A 24,767-nucleotide genomic window follows, 5' to 3' on the forward strand; every position below is an offset into this window, starting at 1 on the left:
GGCCAGCGTCCTTTGGCTTGATCAACTATGCCTTTCCCTCCTTCTCTTCCTCCCTGCTGCCTTGCAAAGAGGACTTGCCAGAGAATGCATTCTTTTTAACCAGTGACTGTGCTGTGAACTCAAGGGCTCCAGCCCCAACCAGCCCAGTTGATGGTGGATGAGGTCCTGAGCGCCCTCCCCAGGGACAGGGATTCCCTCAGATGAGGTGGGCGTTTGAAGAGCATAGGCTGGGGCCCCAGGTGGGAGAGGGGGAAACAGTCACAAGACTTCTTCCATGAGACCCTGCCCCTGAGAAGCCCCACAGTAAGGCTTCTGGTTCATTCTGGTCCTCCTCTCGCCTCTGATACAGACAGGCCTGGCAGCCTCTCCAATTCAGCAAATGCTCAGTGTCCCTAATATGTCCCCCTGCTAATCCTGCCCTCCCCTCTCCCCCTCCCCCAGTGTCCTGGGTTTGCATAAGAGCTCTGTGTTGGGGGTGAGTGGAATAGGGAACTGATTGGCCCCTGAAGTGGGTGGGGGGCAGGGGAGCCCAAGCCTAGGAAGCCACTGGAAGCTGGACGTGTTTTTAATTGCAGGGCCCGGGGGAAGGGCCTTGAGAAGAAGCTCTCTTTCATGCCGTAATTGGGAAATTCCATTTTGCTGTCCTTGTACACCCTGCCTGTGAGACAGGCCCTTGCCTGGTGCCAAATGGCCACTGTGGTTGGGGCAGTCCCCCACCCCCCCACTGCTGATCCCTCCCAACCCCAGCTCCCTCCTCTCTGTCTGTATCCCCTCCAGCCTCTGGAGTCCATTTGGCTTCTGATACACCCCCTTTACCCTGTCTGTCTTTGTCTTTATAAGGGCTACCTTACCTGTCAGGGGGCATTGGCCAGGCCCCCAAAAGCCCATTGTGTTGATGCTAATGAAAGATGAATCCAAGTAAAGTGACAAGGCCAGATCCCAGGTTCAAATGGCCTTTTAGAAAAGCTTGCTTTGCCTCTGGCCTGAACCTGCAGGAGAGAGCTTCTAAGAGGCCCGTTCTCTTCCTCTCGCCCTTAATGGATTGCATTCATTTGCTCAGAATAAAAATAAATTGCTGTGACAAATAAGCGCCAACCTAAGTCTGTCTGCTAGAAGAGGCCCTGATCCACCTACCCAGAATGCGGGCGGGTTTTGATCTTTTAGTAGTTGTAACTATATTGATTGGGTCCCCAGTTGAGAAGAAGGGGACAGGACATTGAACAGGGCTGGAAGAATTCTTCCAAGGAATTTCCTACTTCCCTCTCAGAAGAAGCTTTTCTTCTTGCAGGCTTTAAATCAGTCTACCAAGCTCCTTGTGTGAACCTTCTGGAGCTTTTCATAGTCGTTTTCCCCTGCTGGAGCCAGGGATGGGGTGCTTTTGTTGAGATGCAGGACAGCAAAGGGAGTGTGTGGCAGAATCTATTTTGCACAACCAGCTCTTGGCTCTGATCACCTAACTGGGGACAATGGTGAGGGAACGTGAATGGCAGGGAGGCACGATCTGACAGGCCAGAGGAGATTGCCTGGGAGAAATAGAGTCTTGCCCTCAAAGGTAAAAAGATGTCCTTGTGAAGGGCAAAATTCAGGTAGCCCAGAGAGCTCAGCCAATCTATTTCCATTGTCCCTAATCCATGGCAAAGCGCCAGCATCCCAACACCTCACAGAATCATCTGTAATCCAGGGGTGGCAGGGAGGGCTAGGGGACCTGGAGGCAGGCTGGTGGCTTTGTTCTGCCTCCTACAAGCAGTCCCCACACTGGCCCTGTAGAGCACACTGTCATAAACACTGGCACTCCCTGTAAGAAGTGATATATTTTCTTCTGGAAAATGGAAACCACGTGTGATGGGCCTTGCTAGGCCAGGCTGGGATTAATTAGGTCCAACTTGGGGTGAGGGAGGAGGAGAGGAAGTGCTGGCCAGAGGGAGCCCTGCACAGTGTGCTGTGGAAGTCTGGGGAGCTTTAGAGAGAAGCGTCCCCATGTTTCAAGGGTCCTCCTGGATCCATGTGATATGGGACTGAAAGGAGGCCCAGGGCCCACTCACTTTGAGCAGGGCTGGTGGGAGTTTAGAGGTCATAGGTGAACTTGACAGAGGGAGGCCACATGACCCAAGCAGCCCTCCTCCCACAGAGCCAGCCATTGGCCCCAGTGTCTAGAAACCCCTCTGGTGGGGGTAAGGACTCAGGAAGCATTCCATGCCCACTGCACAGGCATGCCTTTTGGACTCCTCATCACATGGGTGCTGGCTCCTGCTGGGGCCCTTTCCAGCCTCTGATTAAAAGCGCTTTCTTTGTAGTCTACACACCCGAGAAGCATCGGTTCCCCAACCGATGGCTCAGGCAGCCAGCAGGGCTTGGGGGCGATTGTCAGGAACTGTTGCCAGGACTGAGAACTTGTTAATGAATTTCTTTCTGAGCTTGAGAGGTTGTTTCCGGGTGGGATCTGCAGTACTCTCTGGATCTGTTTATACTTTACCTAAGGATGCCAGGAAACTAACAAAGTTTTGACCTTGGTAAGTCAGACAGCTTGGTTAATTAGCAAGTAGCTGATGGGTATCATAATGTAGCATCTTAACAAAACAGCAGCAGGTTTGGAAGCCCCTAGAAGTTATTTCCATCCTCCTGCCTCCTTGGGGTAGGGCTGCATCTGAGCCAGGACAGACAGATGAGTGTCCTTAGTTGTAAAAGTGTTCTTAAACTCCTTCTAGAACAGCAGTTACAGGGTGTATCCTGTTCATCCATTGGAGAACGCGTTCCTCAGGAAGCTCTTTGTTATCCTGATATCACTTCAGCTTAGGTTTCCTCAGCTGCCCTTGGAGGCCCCTGTGTGGTTCTCCCCTCTCTCCCCACGAGTGGTTTCCTTTAGCAGGTAGCCACAAAGATCCACAGACACACACACACACCCTCCGCCCATCTTCAGAAAAATGCTCAAAAGGTTTCCTGTCACATACCGTTTGTGAACTGTGCAGACCAGCTGCCCCTTCCACACAGAAGGGGAGTTCCTGCCTTGAAGGAGCCTGGCCTGGGGGGAACCTTGGCGCTGAATCCAGCCTTAGACAGCAAGCACAAGCCCTTAAGAAGGAGCAAACAGGCCAGCCCCGTGGCCGAGTGGTTAAGTATGCGTGCTCCCCTGCTGCGGCCCAGGGTTTCGCCGGTTCAGATCCTGGGTGCGGACATGGCACCGCTCATCAGGCCATGCTGAGGTGGCATCCCACGTGCCACAACTAGAGGAACCCACAACTAAAAATATACAGCTATGTAACGGGGGGCTTTGGGGAGAAAAAGGAAAAATAAAATCTTTAAAAAAAAAAAAAAAACGGAGCAAGCAGTCCACGGGAAGTCTGCCTTATAACCTGGGTTGCCATGGTCCACCAAAGAGGCTCTTGGGATACGTAGTGGATAATGGAACTTTCTTTAAAAGTTTGCAGCTTCAGCTCCCAGGAGCGTGTGGGCTCTGGGTCTGTTGCTGTCGTCATATCTTTTAATGCCCCTGTAGCACCAGAACATTTGCTCCCAACTCCGTGACCCCAAGTCTTGGGACATGCTCCATGGGGGTGCTGTGTGGCCATCCAGAGACCCCAGGACTGAGGTTCTTTGTTGTCTTCCAGACTGGGTGGTGGAGGCCATTTGGGAAAATACCCAATTTCCAGTCTGGACTTTGCTTTCCCTCAGCCCTCATTGGAAAGAAGCTGTGCTCTCTCATGCCATCTCCCTTCCACCCAGGGTCATTAACCCTCAGAAAATCCCCACCAAGACCTGCCCTGATGTGACCTCCTCCTCCTCATCGTCTCCCAGGGTTATCATCCTGCTGGCTGTCACCTCAGTGAAACACTGAGTAAATCTGCGTGTCCTCCCCGGTCTTCCTTCTGGGCCCCCAGCCTCCAGACTCCTGCCCGTCCATTATCCTGGCCTACTTCCTGTCTATATTTAGATGACATAATCTCATTGGAACTGCCTGGCATTTGGACAATGAATGTCTTTTTTGGTCTAAATCTCCATTTTGACTCTTGCTCAAGAGGACATGTCTCACCCCCTCCTTCCTCTCAGATTATTTGTTTTTCCTTCTGGTTTATCACAGTTGTTCCCATCATTCACCTTAGCCCGTCTCTCTGAAGCTGAGCTGAGATGCCTTTCAAGGGCACTGCAAAGTCCTCTCTCATTTTCCTCTAGTCCTCTGTTGAGCATCCTGTGCTGTCTGTTTCAAGCCTTGCCTCTCACTGTCTTCTTTCGGAAGCTGCTTTCCTAAGTGCTAAGTTTTGCATGTCTTTCTCCATTTCCTCAGAAAGGGTGCCACATGCACCACCTCCGGCACATGCTGCCGTCACGTGACCAGTTTCCACAACGTGGGGGCCACCTGAGCCTCCTTGCTTTGCTCCCCCAGAGAGCTGCTTCTTTAGCCTTATAATGGTGCTGATGTCTCCATTTCACCCTCAGCCTTGTCATCAGTAAACTCATGGCTGTGGATGGGCCCTCTGCCCCAGACCTGCCATCTGCATATCCAGTCTCTTCCTTGTGAAGGAAGAACAGTCGTGCAGACTTGAGGGCTCCCGGCCCTTCACATTGCTTCAGAGAACATGTCTCAGAAGCTCTGCTATAGCTCCGGAAGTTCTGACTTGTTTTCAGCTCTATTTTGCCATCTCTTTAGCAAAGCCCTCTCTCTCTCTTTTTTTTTTTTTTTTTATTGTGAGGAGGATTGGCCCTGGGCTAACATCTGTGCCTATTCTTCCTCTATTTTTTTGTATGTGGGACACCACCACAGCATGGCTTGATGAGCGGTGTGTAGGTCTGCCCGAGATCTGAACCAGCAAATCCTGGGCTGCCACAGCAGAGCACACGAACTTAACCACCATACCACCAGGCCAGCCACCCTCTCCCTTTCTTAACCACAGAACACTTTTTGCTTCAGTGTCCCAGATCTGTCTTCTTGCCTTCACCTGATCAGGGCAGTGTGGCTGCCTTACCTCCCTCCATCCCTCGATGCCTGTGATGGCCTTTTTAATGTAAATTTTCCGTCAAAGAACAACATACTATTTAAAAGTACACAAATCATAAATGTACTACAGCTCAGTTAATTTTCACTAATTGTCTACATTCATGTAATGGGCATTCAGATCAAGAAGTGCAGTCGTGCGTTGCTTAACAATGAGGATGTGTTCTGAGAAATGCATCATGAGGTGATTTCGTCATTGTGCGAACATCATAGAGTGTACTTACACAAACCTGGATGGTATAGCCTACTACACAGCAAGGCTAGATGGAATTAATCTTATGGGACCACCATCATATATGCAGTCTGTTGTTGACTGAAATGTCATTATTTGGTGCATGACACTAGAGCATGTCCCGCATCCAAGGTCCCTTTCATGTGTTCTCCCAGTTGCTACCCCATCCTCCTCCCCAAAGTAGCCACTGTCCTGACTTCTAACACCATAGTTTGTTTTACCCAGTTTTGAACTTTGTGTAAATGGAATCGTACAGTTTGTGCTCTTTTACAAAGTCTGGGTTCTTTTGATCCCCCTCATGTTTATGAGATTCATTTGTGTTAGATGTAGCAGTAGTTCACATTTCTGCAGAGTATTCCATGGTATGAAGATACTGTGATTTATTTACTCATTCTGCTATTGATGGGCATTTGGATTATTTTCGTTTTGGCACTATTAGGAATAATGCTGCTATTAATATCCTTTCACATGTCTTTTGGTGAAATACCATATGCGTACATTTCTCTTAGATATACACCTAGGAATTGCTGCATCAGAGACCATGTGTATGTTTAGCGTTAGTAGATATTGTCCGAAGTGGCTGCTCCAATTTCCACTCCCATCAGCAGTGTGTGAGAGCTCCAGTTGCTCACATCCTCCTCAACGCTTGCTATTATCAGTCTCTGCTTTGAAGTTGAGAACCTCTCATTGCTAGTTGGCCTTTTGGATATCCTCTTTTGTGATGAACCTGTTGGAGTCATTTCCCCATTGGGTTTTCGGCGCTTTTCTTATTGGCCTGTGGAAGTTCTTTATATATTCTTGATTTGAGTCTCTCTCAGATGTACAGACTGTAATTATCTGCTCCTATTCTGTGGCATGCCTTATGGCTCCCTTACTAGTGTCTCTTGATGAATAGAAGGTCTTTATCTCTAATGTAGTCCAGGTGATCAGTTTTTCTTCACAGTTAGCACTTTTTGTTTTGTGGTGCTTTTTCAGGGCATTAGGAGCTCCTAAGAACTACCCATAAAGCTGCCTGCTTCTGGTTGCTGTTTCTTAAGTGTTCTTAGTGAACTGAACACTGAGTACAATCCACTTAAAACCCAGACGTATTATTTCTTAGCTCTGGACGGAGTCTTGGAGGCCACCTAGTCCAGCCTGCTTGTGTTTTGTAAAAGCAAAGATTCCTAGCCACCCTCCATTCCCCCACCCCACTGAAACCCAGGGGCTTCTCTTGCAGCTGGGCCCGCAGTGCTCTGCAGCCTGGAGTTAGGAACTGCTGATCTAACTGTGTTGGTCAGCACCCTGAGTGGCAGGAGGTGGGAACCCAGATCAAAGGCACCAAACTGAGCAAGGAGGCTTGACTAGCCTAGGGAGCCAGACCAAGATGGAGGGAGCAAGACCCAGGAACTCGGTGTTTCCCTGTGGCACCGTCTCGCTTCTTGGCTCTTGTCTGAGATCAGCCTTGCTATTTTGGTCCCTTCAAGCAGCAAAGGCATGGCCACCAGATCACATGGCCATCATGTCCCTGCAAGTTATGCTCCCAGGGAAGCTCTGATTGGCTCATGCAGGGTCATGTGTCCGCCGAGGTTGGAGTGGTAGTGGCAGGGTTCTGTGAGCGGCAGCCCTAACAGACCCCCATATGGAGTAGGGAGCAACAGCTCTCCAGAGGAAAGAGGCTGCTCTCTTGAGCACAGTTTTCTTACGTGGAAAATGAAGATGGTGATCATCACCATCTCCTACTGATCCTCAGGAGGATGACATGACATAACAAGAAAATGCTTACAAGAGTGTCTGGCCCCTGGTAACGGTGCAGTCAGTACCAGTAGCAACTGGGACGGTAATTGTGATAAGTAGCATCCAGCCTCTCTGCGCCTGTGAAGGAGGGAAAGCCCGGGAGGTGGGTGGCTGGGTCGGTGGTCGCAGAGCTGGGCCTGGCACCTCTTCGCGCCTTTCCAGCCCCTTGCTTCCTCTGATGCAGTACACTGCCACCCCCTCAGGCTCCTCCTGGAAAGTGGATGTCCTAAGGTTGACTGTCACTTTCTCGTGTGCCCTAGGGAAGACTAAGAGAGAAAACCATTGAGCAAACTAACACTTGACCCCAGGCTTATCCCTTCCTCTGCCCCTGACTGGACCCCACCCTGTTCAGAGCTGCCCAGTCAGAACTCTTGATTGCACATGACAGAAAACCAGTTCTCACCCTTATGTTGAAAAAAATAAAGGTAGCGTGCAGTCAGGGACAAGGATTGGCTCATTGAAAACTGGAAGTCCACAACTAGAGCCCTCCTCGTGTCCTCAGGACTCAGTCTCACCTCTGGCCTCCATGGCCGGCTCTTCTTCCTCCTCTTTCAGCCCTATCCCGGGTAGGCTGTCCGCCCAGTGGCAAGATGGCCACCAGCAGCTCTTGGCTCACTCCTGTCCCTTAGCACCCCAGCCTTCAGCAGCAGTCTTGGGCTTGAGTCTCATTGGACCCGTCACTGTGGCCAGAGAATGCCTGTGCGGGCTTGTGTGCCCAGCTTCAGACACAGAAGGAGTTGTTCATGGGAAGTCACAGTTCTGGAACCAGAATCCCAGGCCATGGATGCTGGGGAGGCAGACCCAACCAGTGTCCACTCCATGGTCTAGATTCAAATGCTGACTGAAGAGGGTGTGAAGCAGGCCCCAGCGAAGGCCCACGTGGTGGCAGCAGAAGGAGTGACACTTCTCCACTCTCCCAGCAGCCAAAGCCTCCATCCATCCAGAAAGGTGGGCAGGGGGAGGGTGGAGCTGCGAGTGTGACCAGCCTTCCCACAGACCACCTTGGGGGCGAGTGGGGAGTGGGACGGCATCCAAGGAGTTAGGCCTCCAGCTCACCCCGTCTCTCTGGCTTCCTTCCGTTTGCAGCACTGCACCTCCCCATAAACTAGAAGTTGTCTGCTGCATCGTCGGGGGTGGAGTCGGGGGCTTTTCCCAGCGACTATTTACTGTGAATATTTGCCTTCATGCTGCAGTCTGGGCTAGGCAGCCCTGGGCCAGCCGCGACATTTGCAGATGGGGCATTCAGGGGTGACAGGAGCATTGTAGGAGGTAGAGAAGAGCTTGGGCTAACCCACTTGTGGGGGCAAGGGTCAAAGGTTCGCTCCCCACAGGTCCGTTCTGTGACTCTTCCTGGAGCACCTGCAGTGTGCCAGGGCCTGCACCAGCCCTGGTCACACACAGGACTGAGAGCCAGTCCCTGCCTTCACCACTGTGGTGGTCTAGTGACATAGGCAGACAGGCGACAAGTAACTAAGAAATGTGTGCCCCAGTGTTGTGATTTGTGCTCTGGAGTGAACAACGGGGGTGGAGGGGTCCTTGGGTTCAGGGCAGTGAGAATGGGGTGCCCCACAGCTTCAGCGGAGCCAGGAAACTGTGACCTGGATCTGATGTTTTCTCAGAGCATAAAAGTGCCCTAGTTTCCCCTCTCCTCAGGCTCAGCTGAAGCTACGCCAAGAACTGGCTTTTAAAGGCCGCCTGAAATGTGGTTTGGAGCCAAAAATCTATAGAGCCAGTGCGTTTGTGACCTTGTTGAAAATGCTTACTGGGGAAAATTAAGGGGGTAGGATTTGGGAGGTTTTTTTTCCTTTTTAAAATTAAAAAAATATATATCCATTTGGCCCTTCTCCCCTTTCCCTCTTGGCACATTCCCTCCCCAGGATGCCTGACTCCTCCAGCCCCACGGCACTCATCTCTTCCATTTGTCCACACCTCCCCCACCCCCAATCCCTCTCCATCCCCCGTGCTTCAGGAATGAAAAATACCAAGTGGGTGAAAATAAGGACCCAGGGTATAGCCCTGGAAATTAGGCCACAGCTGTCAAGCTAGAGTCCTTGTCTCTGAGTGGAAAATGGAACTGCCGAGAGCAAGCGCTTGGCCCCTCCCCAGCGAGGACAGATAAGAGTCTCCCCCGCCCCCTCCCCTGAGGGGCTGCTGCTGTACTGGCCTAGGAAGGGCCTGGAAATGCCATTTGTCAGTGAGCAGACCTGTTCCAGTGCCCATCGGCAGGGACACCACAGCAGGCAGAGCTAGTCCCTGCCCTCTGAAGGATAGCCACAAACACAAGCAGCCATGGTGCTCTGTGGGAGCAGATGGGGTGGGGGAATGCCCAACCCCAATGGAGGGGTATGGGAGAGCTTCCGGAAAGAGATGCTGTCTACCTGAGCCGTGAAAGACAAATAGGAACTGGGTGGGAGTAGGGGTGGGGAGGAGGTGTTTCGAATGTAGTGCAGTTGGCTCAGAAGCCCAGAGGCCAGTGCCTGGGCACCCCAGGGGCAGGCCCCTGGCTGCCTCACGAGCAGCCCTGAGGTACCCAGTGAGCCACTGAAGGTCCAGAACAGGTTCAGAAAACTCCCTCCACCTTCTGTGGACATGCACAAGTCCCTGAGAGGAGAAAACGCTGACTGGCCACCCTGGAATCTTTGGGGTGGCACTGAGTCCCTTCCTTCCCCAGCCAAGGAAGGACTGCGGGTCTGGGTGAGGCCATGCCTGGGGTGGCTGGCCCCCAGAGCCCAGCGCCCTGCCGTGCTCCCAGAACTTGCAGTGAATGAAAGGGAAGTGGGGCCCAGGGTTCACGGGCTAGGGGGACACCCAGCCATTGTCTGTAATGGCTGTGGCCCTACATTCCCTCTCCCACCTGTTAGCCTCATAAAACGAAGGCTAGTTAACAAGTAGCTCAAGAAGCTTGCTTGCCAAGGGGCCTGGCTACTACATCATTCTAGAAGGTTCAGTGCCGCTGGGACTGAAAGCTTGAGCAGATAATCTGGAGTAAGTTTAAAACCTTCTCAACACCCCAGACATCCCTGCCCCCACTTGTTTGGCTCTTTAGGGGATGCTGCCTTCCGCCAGTTAATTCTGGGAGCCTGTGAATTCCACCAACTTGCCTTATCAGATCTTTTCTGCAGAGAAGAGTCAGCTTTTTCCTTCCTCCCACGTGAGCTAAGCCCCTGCCTCCTTTGAGCCCCTTTCCTGAAGGAGACCTCCGCCCACCTCTGTCGGTAGCCCCTGGCCCTAACAGTTGGCAGGTTCCTGGAGTTACCTCACTTCCTTCCTGCCCTTGAAGCCTGAGCAGCTGCCCCAGTCCAATTCTTTCTGCTTCTCCTGATCCCCCAGGAGCACAGTAATTGGTTTCTCAGATCTTCAGCTGTGCACCCCGTCTGTGAGTGTTTCCCAGCCCCCTGACCCTCCGCAGGAAGACCTGTGATCTTACTGCTGTGGGGACTCCAAGGGGAGGGGGCCACAGAGAAACGGCTGCTCCTTCATTTCTCCGCCCCCTCCAGTCCCTCTGTTCCCAGTCTTGCCAGTGATGCCTGAAATAGCTACAGGACTGCCACTTCCTGCCCAGAGCCCCACTGCTGCAGCCCAAGGTCACACTCCCCCAGGAGGGGGCTCTGGGCGTGGTGCAACAGAGCAGCTGCCCGGTGTTATCATCGTCCCCTGCTCAGCTCCCCAGATGAGTATCTGTAATTATAGCTCTTGGAAGATCGCAGCTTTCATTTCATTTCTGTGGTGTTGGGAGGAAAGCTAAAGTCTCTCTTCACGTCTTCCCAAGCCAGCTAGGGGTTTCTAGGGGAGAAAAGAGAGCCATCAAATAAATGCCCACAGGCCAGCACGGTGACAGGAGAGGTGGACCGGGGGGCAGGCTTGGAGAAAGGAAAGCAGGATGGACAGGCCTGGACAGGCGTGATGAGGTGGGGTGGAGGGTGCCACCAGCCACAGCGCCTCTCACCCATAGCTGTGCCTCCTCTCGAGGGCCCGGAGCCCTGGCACAGCCTCCAAGGAGGCCCTCTCCCTGAGATTGCATCATCTAAGTCCTCCTGCTGCGAGTCCATCCCTCTTCCTCAGCCCTGACTTGGCTCCATCCTTACCTCAGAAAGGGCATCTGAAGAGGCAGCCCGAGACCCTCTGGACTTAAATTGGAAAAAGGAAGTTGCATGAGGCGAAAGTGATTTCCAGAGCCCAGAAGGGCAGCCTTCCTGTGCACAGCGGTGTTCGTCTGTAGACTCAGCTCCCCGTGAACGGCTGCCTCGCCCCCGTGCTGCCCGTGCTGTTGGTGTGAGACAGCCGTCCCGCTCTCGCTAAAGGCAGGGGCTTCACCTCCGTTGAGGAGACGCGCCCCTTCTCCTTGGGATTCTGTTTCAGGAGAAGGCCTCCCCTGTAGTCAGGCACTCCTGCCTCAGAGCAGAGCCGGCCTTTTCTCCTGCCTGTATTATGCTAATCGCTCCTTGCGAACAGGCAGACTTGGTAGGAGGTGTGCCTGCTTTTAGATGAAACCTACGCCTTTGAAGCAAAGAGCCACAGTACTAAAAATATCATTTCCTGGCTGTTGGTCCTCTCATTTGTAAAATGCATGTTTCCATTGTTGAATCTGCAAATCTGCAGCAGCCACCGCCCTGGAGAGGGAAGCCCTGCCATCTCTGCCTGGAGCATTGACCCTAGCCGGGGAGGCGCCACCTTCCCAGAGCCCTGCTCCCCTGTGCTGCCTCTGAGATCTTCCTCAGGGAGTCCAAGACCATCCCAAAATGCACGGAATTCTAAATACCTTCTTGTGTGTTGTTAAAAAATTTAAACCACGTAAGATAAAAATGGAAATAATGCAGAAGAATATAGCATGAAGTGTGAAAGATCCTTCACCGCCTTTGCCTCCCCCAGAAGTAGCCTCTGTTTTCAGTTTCGTGTATTTCTCTCCAAAACTTTGTCTTTGCATTTATAAATATACAGCTCCGTTTGGTTTGGGTTGTGGTTGTGGTTTTCCAGCAGAGGATTCTAGACTCGGATTGTTCCGCAGCTGGCCTTGTTTTCCCTCCCTCACGCGTCATTCAGCAGAGCGCAGCTCCCTCAGGATCCTGAAATCGTTTAGACTCTGCACTCTAATCTCTAGGCCAGAGCTCAATGGCTCAGGGTCACTCTCCCTTATCAAGGCCACCACATCAGAGTTAACTTCCATCACCCATTTCTCTGCATGTGGTGCTCTGCTCCATGGGCGGTGGCGTGATGCTGTGGGCCTGCAGGGTGGGTGTTCCCCAGAAGGTCCCTTGTCTGGCACAGTTCTGCTGGGGGTGGTGGGGGACTCCTCTGTATCTGAGACCTGGGACTCCTCGGACGCTTGCAGGACACTTTCCCCAGAGGGACTTCCACGGATGCCTCACTTCTGGAGCCCTTTCTCATTCTCGTGCATTTAATCCGGGGAAGATTTCCTGGGCTAGAAAGGAACATTCTGATAAAAAAAACCCATTTCATGCATCTTAAAATTCCCTGAAAATGACTGATGACAAGAGGAATTTTGGGGGCCGGCCCTGTGGCCGAGTGATTAAGTTCGTGCGCTCCACTTCAGCAACCCAAGGTTTCGCCAGTTCAGGTCCCGGGCGCAGACATGGCACGGCTCATCAGGCCATGCTGAGGCTGCATCCCACATAGCACAACCAGAGGCACTCACAGCTAGAATATACAACTGTGTGCCGGGGGGGCTTTGGGGAGAAGAAGGGAAAAAAACAAAACATTGGCAACAGATTAAAAGAAAAAATTTTTTTGGCCTCTTGGCAGGTGGTGGAGGAGGGTACAATTAAGAGAAACCCCCCTTCCATTTGGCCACGAAGACCTTGAAGGCGTCCCCTCCACGCAGTCTATCTGACCACATCTGCTGTGGCCCCTCCACTATGATCTTTTTACCATTTTCCAGGAGAGTCAGCAGAGAGGCTGCTCTGATATTTGTTCTTTGTTACCAGCAGTGGGTGTTTCTCTCCCCGTTCTGATTTCTGGCGTTTATCTCCATGCCCTTTAGGTGGGCACGTATAAAGAGCTACAGAAGACAATTTCAGTTCATAAAATTTCATAAAACCCCCCAGCCTGAAGATTGGAAAACCAGAAAGACACTCATTGTTCTGGCTCCCCAATCACAGACTATTATCTTCTGTGGAAGCCAAATGTAGTCAGAAAGGCAGGATGGCATATGCCAGAGGCAGCGGCTGGCGAGCTGAGCTTCCTCCCCCAGAGCATCCCAGGCTGGGGAGACGAGCCAGGCATGCAGCTGCCAGAAGAGCCACGGCCTGAGGTGAGGGTGGCAGGAAAGAGTCCTGGGCAGGCACAGGTCTGGCCTGAGAGTTGATCTCCTTTTCCTTCTGTTTGAACAGAGCAAGTCGGGGCTGTGCACAGCAGGCTAAGGGAGAGACCAGCAGGAAAATAGTAAAAGGCCAGGCAGAAGCTTAGGGAAAACCAAGACCCCGGCTCTGGGGAGGTGAGGGTATTGATGTGAGAAGGAAAGCAACTGGGTTCTGCAGGCACGCATCCTGTGGGACAGCTGGTAACATCTTCCAGTTTCCACAGGAAGGGTGGCAGTACCAGGCTTGTAGCAGTAGTGGTTTGGGGTCAACGGTTCTTAGTCCTATGAATGAAACTTGTTAAGAATACAGACCACTGGCTTCCTGGAGTGGGCCTGAGCGTGGTCTTGGTGTCCCAAACAGTCTCCAAGTGACTTGAACCTAACAGCCAGGTTCAGGGGTCTCTCGACGAGGGGCTGTTCCTGGCTTGGAGGGCCCTACTGGTTCTGGAGGGTAATTGTGCGACATCCTAGGTAGGCGAGGACAGTGATGGGACAAGGGGTGGTGGCACCCCGCTGAGAGGTGTGGAGCTGAAGCTGTGCATATGGAGCCCAAGAGCAGAGCTCTGAGGCTGCCGCGAGAAAGCACCATGGCAGCCCCTGGTTGGAACCCTTCAGGGCACGTTAAGTACTTTGGAGAAAAGTCACCACAGGAATAGGAGGTAGAAGTGGATCACTGTGATCACATGGGACCCACAACCATGAGGACAGCCCACTGGAGTGAAGAATTTGGGGAAGGACACATTCTGGCCTCGGTGTAGTGACTGCGTGAACACTGGGCTGTGGGCCCAAGGTGGGCGTGTGGCTTCAGAGTTAGAGGGGCAGAGTTGTGGGACTGCTGGGGCCTCGGCGTCTGGGCTCCACGCTGACTAAGGTGGAAGGGAGATGCTCACCGTCTGTAAATGTTTGTGGTCACATAAGCAGCGGCGGGGAGCAGTCCCTTGGCCTGGAACAAAGGACTAGTTTGGGAATGATGGGATGAAGTAAAGGAAAATGTGAACAGCACAACTGGTAACAGGAGGAGTGTTGGGGCAAAGGGCATCCCCAGTCCATTCCCAGGAATGAGAGTGGCCCTGGCCAGGTTCCCTGGGCTCCTGGCACTTCTGTCACTTGCCTGCCTCATTTCTCAGAAGGTCACCCCACTAGTTTGAAGGGGAAATGAAGAGATGCTAGGATGCCTTTCCCTTACCTGTCCCAAGACAGGCTCTCTACCTCAAGGGACCCTTGCCATGGGTCCCATGCCCTGGGCTGCCCTGGGCATTTGAGCTGCAGGGAATCGGAGTCCTCAGTTAGGTGGAGAGAGGGGCTGGGCCAGGGAGGCTCTAGAGGTCTGTGTCCTGCAGGTAACACACAGCATAGGACTGTCTGGCAGGATGGAACATGAATTCTGGGTCAGGGACTTGACTCCGCTGTGGCCCTGGCTCTGTGGCCACAGACCAGTCCTTGGCTTCAGTTCCTCCCTCTGTCTCATGAGCACAGGATCTCTGAGGGCCTCCGTGAGCCTGGCTGGAAGTTGGCAGGGGCGTGGATGGGCAGGCAGGTCTGGGGCCAGAAACCAGCTTGCCAGGCTGTTTGTGTCTTGGCATTAGGGCAGCATGTGGCCTCTGCACAGGCAGGGCCCACCCCACTGGGGAGGCTGAGGACATCCTTGCAAGGAAATCCTGCTTGAAAGATGGGAGTTCAGAGGGCTTCAAAGGGAGAGAAAGGTCCCATCCGTGGTTCTCTAATGGTCAACCCAAGGGACTCCCAGGCATGCTGGGCTCAGGGATGCTGTTTCCCTGGCGGTGTCAGCCTGGATTCAGAGTACAGGCAGTCACTGTACTGAATCCCCCTCCCCCTGGACCTCAGACAGCAGCTGGCCTGGGGCCTGCACTCAGGAACAGCCATTCCTAGCAGAAGTTTCTGGGAACCTGCTGATGGAGTCACCCCCATAGATCCCTCCCCCTGGGTCTGAGTGTGGGTCCTTGCTGCAGAGCTGTGGGCACAGCTCCTGGACTCTGCCTCCTGTCAGTCCCCTTGGGGACAATCCATTGCCCCAGCAGGAAAGAACCGGGTGTGGGTGCAGGTCAGCACTATCCTGGCCAGATGTGGACAGGTGTGGCCAGTGCCTGCCACCCACAGAGGTAGCCCCAGGGTGAGGGTGGGGTAGAAGGAACTGATTTGCAGATAAACTGCCCCAGAGCCACAGGAAGGTTCTGGAGAAGCTCGGGCTCTGGTCCATCAGAAGCCCAGTGATATATGTAGCCAAGGTGCCCCCAAACCATCTGTCCTCCAGAAAAAGCATGTCGGAGCCTCTGTGCCAGCTGGGCCCTGGAACCTGCGAACTGGGTGTATGGCAAGGCAGCAGCTAAGAGCTCCAGTGCCAGGTCAGGCCAACCAGACAGGGACCTTGGCAAGGCTCTCATCTGTGCTTCAGTCTCATCTCTGTTAGAAGGGGACGGCTGAGTAACACCTGTCCATGTTAAAAGGATCCAGGATACATGACATGCCCAATGTAGAGAAGCGCTCACAAATGTCTGTTTTGTGTGGCCATTACTGGGAAGGAAATGGTGATTTGGCTTGAAGGCAGTCTCTGCCAGAAGGTAGGAGCCCGTTCTCAAGGGCTCGGAGGGTTTCGGCATTTCTTCGAGTGGATGGTCATGAAGACACCAGGATTTCCTCTAGTGCCCCCTCCTTTGTTTTCATTTGCTCTGAGTGTTCAAAAGATGAAATGCAGAAGCCGTGGGCTTCCCTACCGAGGGTTTGAGGCCTGAGGAGTGATGACCTCCAGTGCCCCGCTCACACCGCCTTCCCGCTGTCTGCTCACCCCAGCCTTGTCCTCCCAACACTGCCTTTTCCTCCAACGCCCAGCACACCTCAGCCGATTCCCCAGGGTCTTCCCTGCTTATCTTGTGGCATCCCCAGAGCCTCCATGGCAGGGGCTGTGCCTCTGCCATCTGACCTGTATGTATCCAGCTGTATTCTGGAGTATCTCCATGTGGGATAGAAGGGGCAGCAGCTCTTCTGGGACACAAATGTGGGCCTTGTCTGTAAGTCAGACCCCTGCTGAGCTGAGCCCTCACAGGCCCTTCCCTGCAAGTTCCGAAAGTGCTTCAGCCAGAACCAGACACTTTGCAAAAACCCTGATGTGTGGGTCAGCATCCCCCCAGCTACCCAGGCCTCTGAGCGTTCCATGTCCAAACTGAATTCCACGACTGCAGTGATCCACGCCACGTTGCCCCTCCTGTGATTAATTTTCTGTTCCACAAGTATCCGTGTCCCTGTTGCCCAGGGGTTTCAGACACATTCTGCCTTGTTCTGGAAGCCTAGGTCAAGAGAGGAGACACTGCAAGTAAATGTCAGGAGGTAGAGCTCAGGAGGGTGGAAGGAGATCATGGGGGACTCGCAACAGGGGTGAAAGGCCCTCCCAGGAGTCAGGGACTGGGCAGCTGGAGCAAAGGCCCAAAGGGGACTGGAGAGGTGCCTGTGAATGGACAGTGGGGGATGGGCTTGGCCAGTTTGATAACAGCACCTGGAAATGAGGCCAGGCAGGTCAGTCAGGCCACGTGCAGAGGATGGCTTCTGTCCTGAGAAGGAGGTGGAGCCCTTCACATGGCAGGAGGGGCCACCTGACCACCCTGGGCAGTGGAAGAAGTGGGAGTCACCTCTCCTGACTCTGCCCTACTCTCACCTTGGTCCCTAGTGCAAACCCCAAAGCTGGAGAGAAGAGCAGCCTCAGCACAGGGGGCTGAGGCCCCAGCTGCCTCCATGAGACCCTTTGGTTTCTTGGCTGCTCCCGCCCAAATGAAGCCTTCCCTGGAGGTCTCCAGATGAGCCCAGCTCAAGTGTCTCTGGCCACCCAGAGTCTGGCCATGCCACTCTTGAACAGAGGGACAGAGAGCTAGGTGGACAAAAAGCCCCCTTCTTCCTCTGCCTCTCCCCATCATACCGCGCCCCTCCCTCCAGGCCCTTTCCACCAGCTCCCAGCAAGACCCAGAAAAACAAGTCCTCATGCCTCCTCCTCCCACCCCCAGCCCACATCCAAGAAACTTTTAAGTGTATCAGACACCTCATTGCATTAAACACGATGCATTTTTAAGGCATGAGTTGGCAGGGTTACCATGGCTGCCTCTGCCCTGAGGGGCACACTGCCGAGGATTGATTGAAATAAATAAAACAGATTTACAATTTTCATACTTGGCAAGCAGAGAGCTGGAAGGGAAGAGGAGCAAGGGGGAAGGCAGGAGGAGGAGGCAGTGAACCTCTGGAGCTTTCTGAACTTCAGATAGGAGGCCACTCCTTCCTCCCCCGTCCTAATGCTACACTGACCCGAAAGCTGCTTTCCCTTTCAGTCCCTAAAGGATCCCAGCTGTTGGCAAGGACAAGGCGGGAGCATACTTTTCTGGTGGGAATGGCTCTGGGCCCCTGTGTTTTCTATACTTGACATTAGGCTGTACTTCAGAGTTATGGCTGTGAGACTCCAGGCGTCTCCTAGAAAAGCCTGTGTCCCATTGACCTTGGACCACTAAGGGGGTGTGGACACCAGCTTGCAGCCAAAGGAGAGAGGAAGTGAGGGCCTGTCCCTCCATGCACAGTATTGGCTTGCTCAGGACTTGAGCAGCCAGCAGCTAGGGATGGAAATGAAAGAAGGAGGCCCACGCTAGAGGGAGAAGGGGAGCACCCCAGAAGAGGAGGCAGAAATGGTTTGGCCCTGCCATCAAGAATGCCTGGACAAGAGGTGCCCTGAGGCCACTTGCAGAGAGTCCACCTGGCCCTAAGCTTTCCTCAAAGGCAGCGTCCAGTTGCAGCCTCTGAGAAGGAGCTTGAACCAGGACCGCCTGCCTGGTCGCCCTTCAGAGCCTCCACTGAGCAATGTTCTCTGCCCCAGGGCAGGCAGCGACCAGGAAGAGCATACAGTGGACTGCCCAGTGCATGCCCTCCCTGCAGTGCAGACCACCCACCAAAGAGCTGAGCTCACAAATGGGGTTCCACCCAGCCCAGTGGGGCTGGGGAGCTGGACCTGCCTAGGTGGGAGACAGAGGCTGCCAGGTGGTCCTGATGCCAGAGAGTGCAGAAGTAGAGGCCTGAAGGACCCAGTGGGGGCAGCATGGGTGGGGGCTTCTGTGAGTGTCTAGGGCAGTTTAAGGAGATGGCCCGCAGACCTTCCCGTGTCCGGGAAGCCCTCGTCCACACTGCCTGTCCCACGTGTGGCACTAACAGGGCACGATTTCTCGGGGTCTAGATGGGCCCCGGAAGGACTCATCCCATGTATCGAAGGGGAGATGGGAGCATTGAAGAGCTGGGGCACACCCACCCAGCCTCGAACTTGGCAGCTGAGGCCAATACTGAGTTCTCTGTTCGTCGAGGGGCAGTTAGCACTGAGAGGGAGCGAGGGTTGAAGCAGGAATGGACTGTATTAGTAGCAATGGGGGGAAATCGGGGGGCGGGAGGTGGGTGCTCTCAGCTTTTACACCCATCTCTCAATACTGGTGTCTCTTTCCACTCAAGCAGTTTGGAGTCCAGTGTCTCCCCCCCAGAGCAGCTGTTCCGTGCCCTTTGCTGGTGCCCATCCTTTTGGTGTGGTCAGCTTATTGCTTGGGATAGTCGAGAATAGGAAAGGCTTGGGAGGAAACGATCCCTCCAGCCTCCATGTCCCCTTAAACTTCTCTTGAGTCCATCTGGTGCCCTTTCCACATCCCTGTCCAGTAGCCTTGGGCTGACTCACCAGTGGGCTAGCTGTGTCCACCAGCCAGACCTAAAACCAGCACTGTGGGGCCACTAGGATAGGGGCATTCCTGGGCCCTCCAGGCTGCAGGCTCACCCCAGGCATCCCTGCCATGGCTCAGACATATCATCTGCTTCTGCCTTTTGTCACTCTTTAAAAGGCCAATCCTGAGGAAGGAGGGGGGAGAGGAGAGGAGGGCAACATCCCCCACTGCCCCAGCAAGTGTAGATTAGCTCACTTCCTAGCCAACCCTCAGCTCTGGGCTCAGTATCAGAACAGTTGGGAGCAGGGGTGAGGGGGTGTCTGCATGCCCTTACTTGGTGTCGGAGCTGGCAAGAACGTCCCCAGCAAATAGCCCAGGGACCTGGGAAGGATCGGCTGACAGCAAGGGTGGGAGGCTGTGCTAACTTTGCTGGTCCTGTTTTCGGAGGGAAGTGGGGTCATGGGAAGAAGTCCTACATCTTCCCCAAGTCACATGGCAGAGTCTAGATTCCCCAGAGCACGGCACGGCAGGGAGCCAGAACGCTTCCTCCCCAGGAGGGGCACCCATGCTTGGGCCTCCAGAGAGTGTATCCTGTGTGCAGCCCCTGCGACTAGCCCAGCCCTGGGATGGAGCCCATCCCCCTGCTGTCCCCACCCTCCAGGCTCTCCCGCCCCACCCCCCGCCCCGTGCCAGGCCATGCCTTCCCCCAGGCCCCTGGAGTGCGTCTGTCCTGAAAAGATCTGCTCACATTCTGCTTCTCACCACCCCCACCACCAAGAGTGCCTCTCCACGCTGACCTCGCCCTTGTGCCCTGCCCAGGCCCACAGGATGAACCCCTGCAACAGGAGGCTGGCCAGGTGGAGAGAGGCCTCTGGCAGCAGAAGCGGCCCTATTTTGCACCCTGGGAATTCAGAGGCCAGGAATGCCTCTTGTCTCCTATTTGCACACAGCCAGGGGGAGGGTGTGGCTCAAAGCCACTGCGCAGGTCTTGTCCTCCAAACCAAGGCTTGACCTTGCCGGAGTTGGTGGCCTCTCTGGGTCCTTAGAGGAGAAGCAGCCTGTGGCCCCTTTCCCACACCCGGGACAGGGTGAAGGATAGCATCAGGCTCCCTGTTGGGAGCCTGTGCCTTTCTCCCATGAGGCAGGCAGCAGCTGTGGCCTCAGGGCGTGACTGCTAGTCTAGAGCCAGTTGACACCTTCCTCCTCCTACGTGCTCTGGCCCACGTGTCACCTGAAGCAGGGGCTGTGGGTGGGTGCCACACGGGGTCCCAGGAGAGCACCTGCCACCGTGGGCCAGCACTGAGGCTGGTGGCCATGCAGGGCCAGAGTCTGGTACATGTGGATGCTTGGCCAGTGTTAGTGGTTGAAAGGACAGTAACACAAAGCTCACACCATCCTGACAGGTGTGATGCGGCCACTTGCAGGTGGGCACTGCTCCAGAGTGCCTTCCCCTGGTTCCAGTGTAGGCCTTGGCCTTTTGAGGCTGCCCCAAAGAAGGGATCCCTATAGACAAGGCAGTGTCATCTCAGTCCATTAGGGAAAGTGCGGTCCCTCTCTTGGCTCCCGGGGGCTTCAAAGCAGGCCAGAGGCAGGTTGCTCTCCTAAGAGCTCCTAGTATCAGACAGAGGGACCAGAAAGAACCATCCCCTCCCCAGCGTGAACCCAGACCTGGAGGAGGGGGAACAGCCGTCCATGCGCGTAGCAGGAGGCTCGAGGAGGGGGAGGCAGTCTACAGGCCCCGCAGTTACACACTACAGGCCACCTCCAGGCACATGCAGGTGCACCCCTGTCCTCCTCCAGCCCTAAGGTGGGCTTCCAGGATGTGCCCTCCCAGACCCTGTCCAGGTTCCCTCCCACCCCACTTCTTTGCCTTGTCCCCAAGAATCTTCCAAGCCATTGTCTCGTGATGAATAGCACCTTAATATGAGTATTAAAAAATACGGACAAATGTTTAATGCTTGCAAGCTGTATTCCATTATCGATGCTATGCTTGAGAGCCAGGCAGGCAGCTCCCGCTGGGCTGGGGCTCAACAGAGAAATGATGATGCAGCAGCCCTGTGAGGCAGCCATCTGCCAGGCCCCCATGGGGGGACCGCCCCCGGCGCCTGCTCACGATGGGCACCGAGGAGGCAGAGCGGTAAGGAGCAACAGAGGTTCTAGAGGTCGACTCTTCTGGGTGTGGATCCTCCCTTCCTGCTCCCCTGGTCAGCTGTGTGACTGGCAGTATGGGTCCTCTCTATGTGGGGGTGATAGTGTACCCTCTGCCCAGGGTTGGGAAGACTTGGCGAGATGCCGCAGGAGGAACCTGGGGACACTGAAGCCACCTGTGCAGGTCGTGACGTGGACTCAGGATTGAAGTAAAGAGTGGGCCTTCTTTCCTTCCACCCCCGCCTTCTTGACTAAAGAGGAGGACCTGGCATCCTGTTCAGGTATTCAGAGCTCTCCAAACTATGGCCTGGCCTACCTACCCAGGCTTGCCTTCCCCTTGCCCTTTAAAGGCCCAGGACAGGGCCATGACCCAGGTGAGCATCAGCACTTGCAGATGTGGGTGCTATTCTTTCCCATCACCACTCACCATCCCAAATGGATCTCTCTAACACCCTCAGCATGGTGCCCGGCGTGTGGTAAGGACTCCCGCCAGCTGGCTAATACTTCATTATTGCTGCCTTTTGGAGGCTTTTTGACCCAGCATTCTGGGAGGTGTTTTCCTTCTCCCCAAACCTAGGGTGACCTTGGGATGGGACAGGCAAGGCTGGATACGATGAGGCAGGGTGCGGAACCTCCCTCGACTTCCCTCCCTGCCTGTCCCAGCCACAGAGCCAGAGCCCCTGCAGTGGAGCCCTGAGCACTGCGGCCTTAGGCCCGCAGGTGGGGGCCCCAGAACCGTCCCTCCAGGTTCCGCCCAGCAGCCTCCAGGGCAGGGGAGGCAAACACGCTGCAGCAGGGCTGACAGCAAACAGCCAGAGCATGAGGGCCTGAAGGCCAGGTGCGCCATGTTCCCGTGTGCCTCCCTGCTCCCCGCCCCCCTGCCCCCGGCTTCTCCTCTCCCCTCTCGTCTTGGTTTAATGAGCAGTGCTCAAGGGGGTGCGGGGGGACCTCTTTGGTGCGATGTGTCTTTGCCGATCCTTCCATCCTTTAGTCTGTCCTGGCAGCACTGCTCAAGGAGTCTCCTGGGCTGAGCTGGCCTCCTGGGTCACCCTGGGTGATAAGGGTGAAAATGTAAGATCAGGGCAACTGCTCTCTGCAGACCAGGGTGTGCACAGCATGCAGGGCCTGCCTGGGGTGAGCAAAGGGGACGTTCTGGAGCATGGCACGGGAGTGTCTCTGGGCTGGTCAGTGAAACCTTGATTGAGATAAGCACGGCTCCTCCACGCAACAGTGACTTTGAGTGGCTACCACGTGCCGGGCCCTCTTCTTGGTATGAGGGACACAAGGCTCACAGACAAGACCCTGCCCTTTGCAGCTTACATTCTGGCAGGCCAGGGCAGAGCTCAGGAACAGAAGAAAAGCACAAGAGGCCAGCACGTTACAAGTAAAGGAGGAATCCTAAGAGCTGAGGTTGAAGGGGAATTGAGAAAGTGTGCAATCTGGGAGGCATGGTGAGGAGCTGCATTTTATTTAGATCCAGTAGGGAGCCGATGGGGAGTGACATGCTCCGATTAACATTTTCAAAACACTTTTAAGGATTGCTCCGCTTGATGCTTGGAGGGAGACCATTAGAAGGCAATCGCTAACACTTGCCCCAGGGTAGCAGGGGTTGGGGGGGGGGTTGCTGAGACAGGGCCAGAAGGAGGCAAGATGTGCCCTAAAGCAGAGCTGCGTGCAACACCCCCCCCCACCCCCCACCCCACCACTTGCAGTGGACCACACACAGGAGCCCAGGGGATCAAGGATGACTCCTTGGTCTTGGTTTGGGCTGGAGCAGCCAGGTGGGCAGGTGGACAGTGAGACCACTTTCTGAGCTGGGGAAGGCTGAGGGGCCCAAGTTGGGGGGTAAGCCAAGAGTTGTGTGGTGGCCCTGGCAAGTTTGAAATGTCTGTTGGGCAGCCAAGCAGTGCCGTCCACCCGGCAAGTAGGGGTGCCATCTGGAGTTCATGGGGTTCAGGAGGTGCATGAGGGAGCCACTGATCTAGAAGTAGCTTTGAAAATATCCCTGGGACCAGACAGGCCTACCAAGAGATGCAGACTAGAGAAAGCGGAAGAGCTATGTCAACACTAGAGGAGGCAGAGCAGTTGGTGGCGAGGTAGGAGGATATCTGGAGAGGGTAATGTCACTGGTGGCCAGGGAAGAGTGTTTCCAGAACGCTCCCATCCCTGGCCTTCCGAAGCTCTGGAAGCTCTGTTTAGAGACACCAGGAGGCCTTGCTCCCGCCTCTCCTTGCTGCCACCCCCTTTGCCTTTCCTTCGCACCCTCCCCAGCCGTCTTCACGTGAGAGCACCCCCTGCGCTCCGGCTGCTGGAGATCCCTTTGGCCTGTGGTCCCTGGAGAGCACTGCCTGGCAGCAGTCTCAGCTGTTGGCCTCTGTCATGGAGACGGCAGCAGCTGCAGGCGACGGGCATTTGTGACCATTTGTCAGAATGTTCCCCTTCCTCCTGGGCCTGCCCTTCTGGAACATTTCTATCCCACGGCCTTGGAGACGGGGCTCGTCCAGGGATGAGAGGATGGAGAGGGGCAGGAAGGGCTGTCTGTGCTCTGCACAAGGGCCAGGCTTCCTGGGCATGGCTGTCATCCTCACTGGTGGTACCAACGGGGGTCCCGTTCTCCATATACTGTGCACCCTACACGAGTTGTCACTAGACTTGGCGGCTGCCCTCTGAGTAGCCCCTATTGTAGAGATAGGTATTACCCCTGATTAGGAGGTGAAGAAATTGTTGCATAGAGACATTGGGCACACAGCTGGTCGGGAGCACCAGATTCAGGGGCCTTTGCCCACCCCCCACCTGCACCAGGTGAGTAGGGGAGCCACCTGGGCAATGGCAGGGCGCCACCACCACCACCCTCCAGCCCCAGCCCCCAACAGCCTCGTTTCCATTTCTAGGGTGATTTCTTGCCCATTTGCTGGCTCCGGCCACTGGGCTGGAGGCAGCCTGCCCACTGTTTGCACTTCATGGTTTGGCTTCTCTGTCACTAAATGCTCTGGGATTTTTTCCGGGGCTGGAGGCGGGGAAGAATCTTCTCCAGCCTGGCCCCAAGGTGTGGCTGGTATTCCGAGGGAAACAGGAGACCAGTCCCTGATAACGCTGAGTGCAGTGCGAGTTCAGTGACCTGGGATGGATGTTCCAGGCATGTTGGCTCTAAATGTGGCTCATCATTTAGCACACGAACCTCGAGGCCTCAGACCCTGTCCTCAGAAGTCCGAGGCCTGGTCTGTGGGACACTTCCCTGGAGCAGAGAGTAGAAGTCAGGCAGACAGACAACAGCCTTGGACGGGAAACGGGCATGCTGCGCCACGCTCGCACAGCCCCCACCAGTCAGGAGCTCAGGGCCACACCTCAGCCTCCTCACCAGCTCCCTGGCCGCTCTTGGGCAGCCCCTCCCTGCCTCCTCTTCAGTGTGCAGGAGCCTCAGGATCCTTGACTCCCAACAAGAAGGCCTGCTCGTCCACGCAGGGCCAATGGCAAACTCGGAAGGTCAACAGGCTTTCTCCAAGCCTGTCCTTGAGACCCACCTGTCACCTTGGCCCAGGAACCGTGGAAAAACTGGTTTTCTTCATTCTCTGGGTTCCCTGTTTCCTTTTTTAAAATCGAGACTCCTCCACAAAGCCCAAGCCTTAT

At 54.8% G+C, this 24,767-nt stretch overlaps 1 protein-coding gene and 1 long non-coding RNA gene across 4 annotated transcripts in view; one reads left to right on the forward strand and one right to left on the reverse strand.

Annotated features, from left to right (window-relative positions):
* Positions 1 to 24,767, forward strand: part of VAC14 (VAC14 component of PIKFYVE complex) — a 104,413-nt gene that overhangs the window by 68,498 nt on the left and 11,148 nt on the right. The gene's annotated exons all lie outside the window — the stretch shown is intronic.
* On the reverse strand, positions 5,575 to 11,898 carry LOC139082212 (uncharacterized). The gene is made up of 2 exons (XR_011537988.1): positions 11,078 to 11,898; positions 5,575 to 7,258 (listed from the first exon to the last, which is right to left on the reverse strand). It is a non-coding gene; the product is annotated as an uncharacterized lncRNA (long non-coding RNA).

The sequence above is a fragment of the Equus przewalskii genome, chromosome 3, assembly GCF_037783145.1.
Source record: "Equus przewalskii isolate Varuska chromosome 3, EquPr2, whole genome shotgun sequence".
Lineage (NCBI taxonomy): Eukaryota > Metazoa > Chordata > Mammalia > Perissodactyla > Equidae > Equus > Equus przewalskii.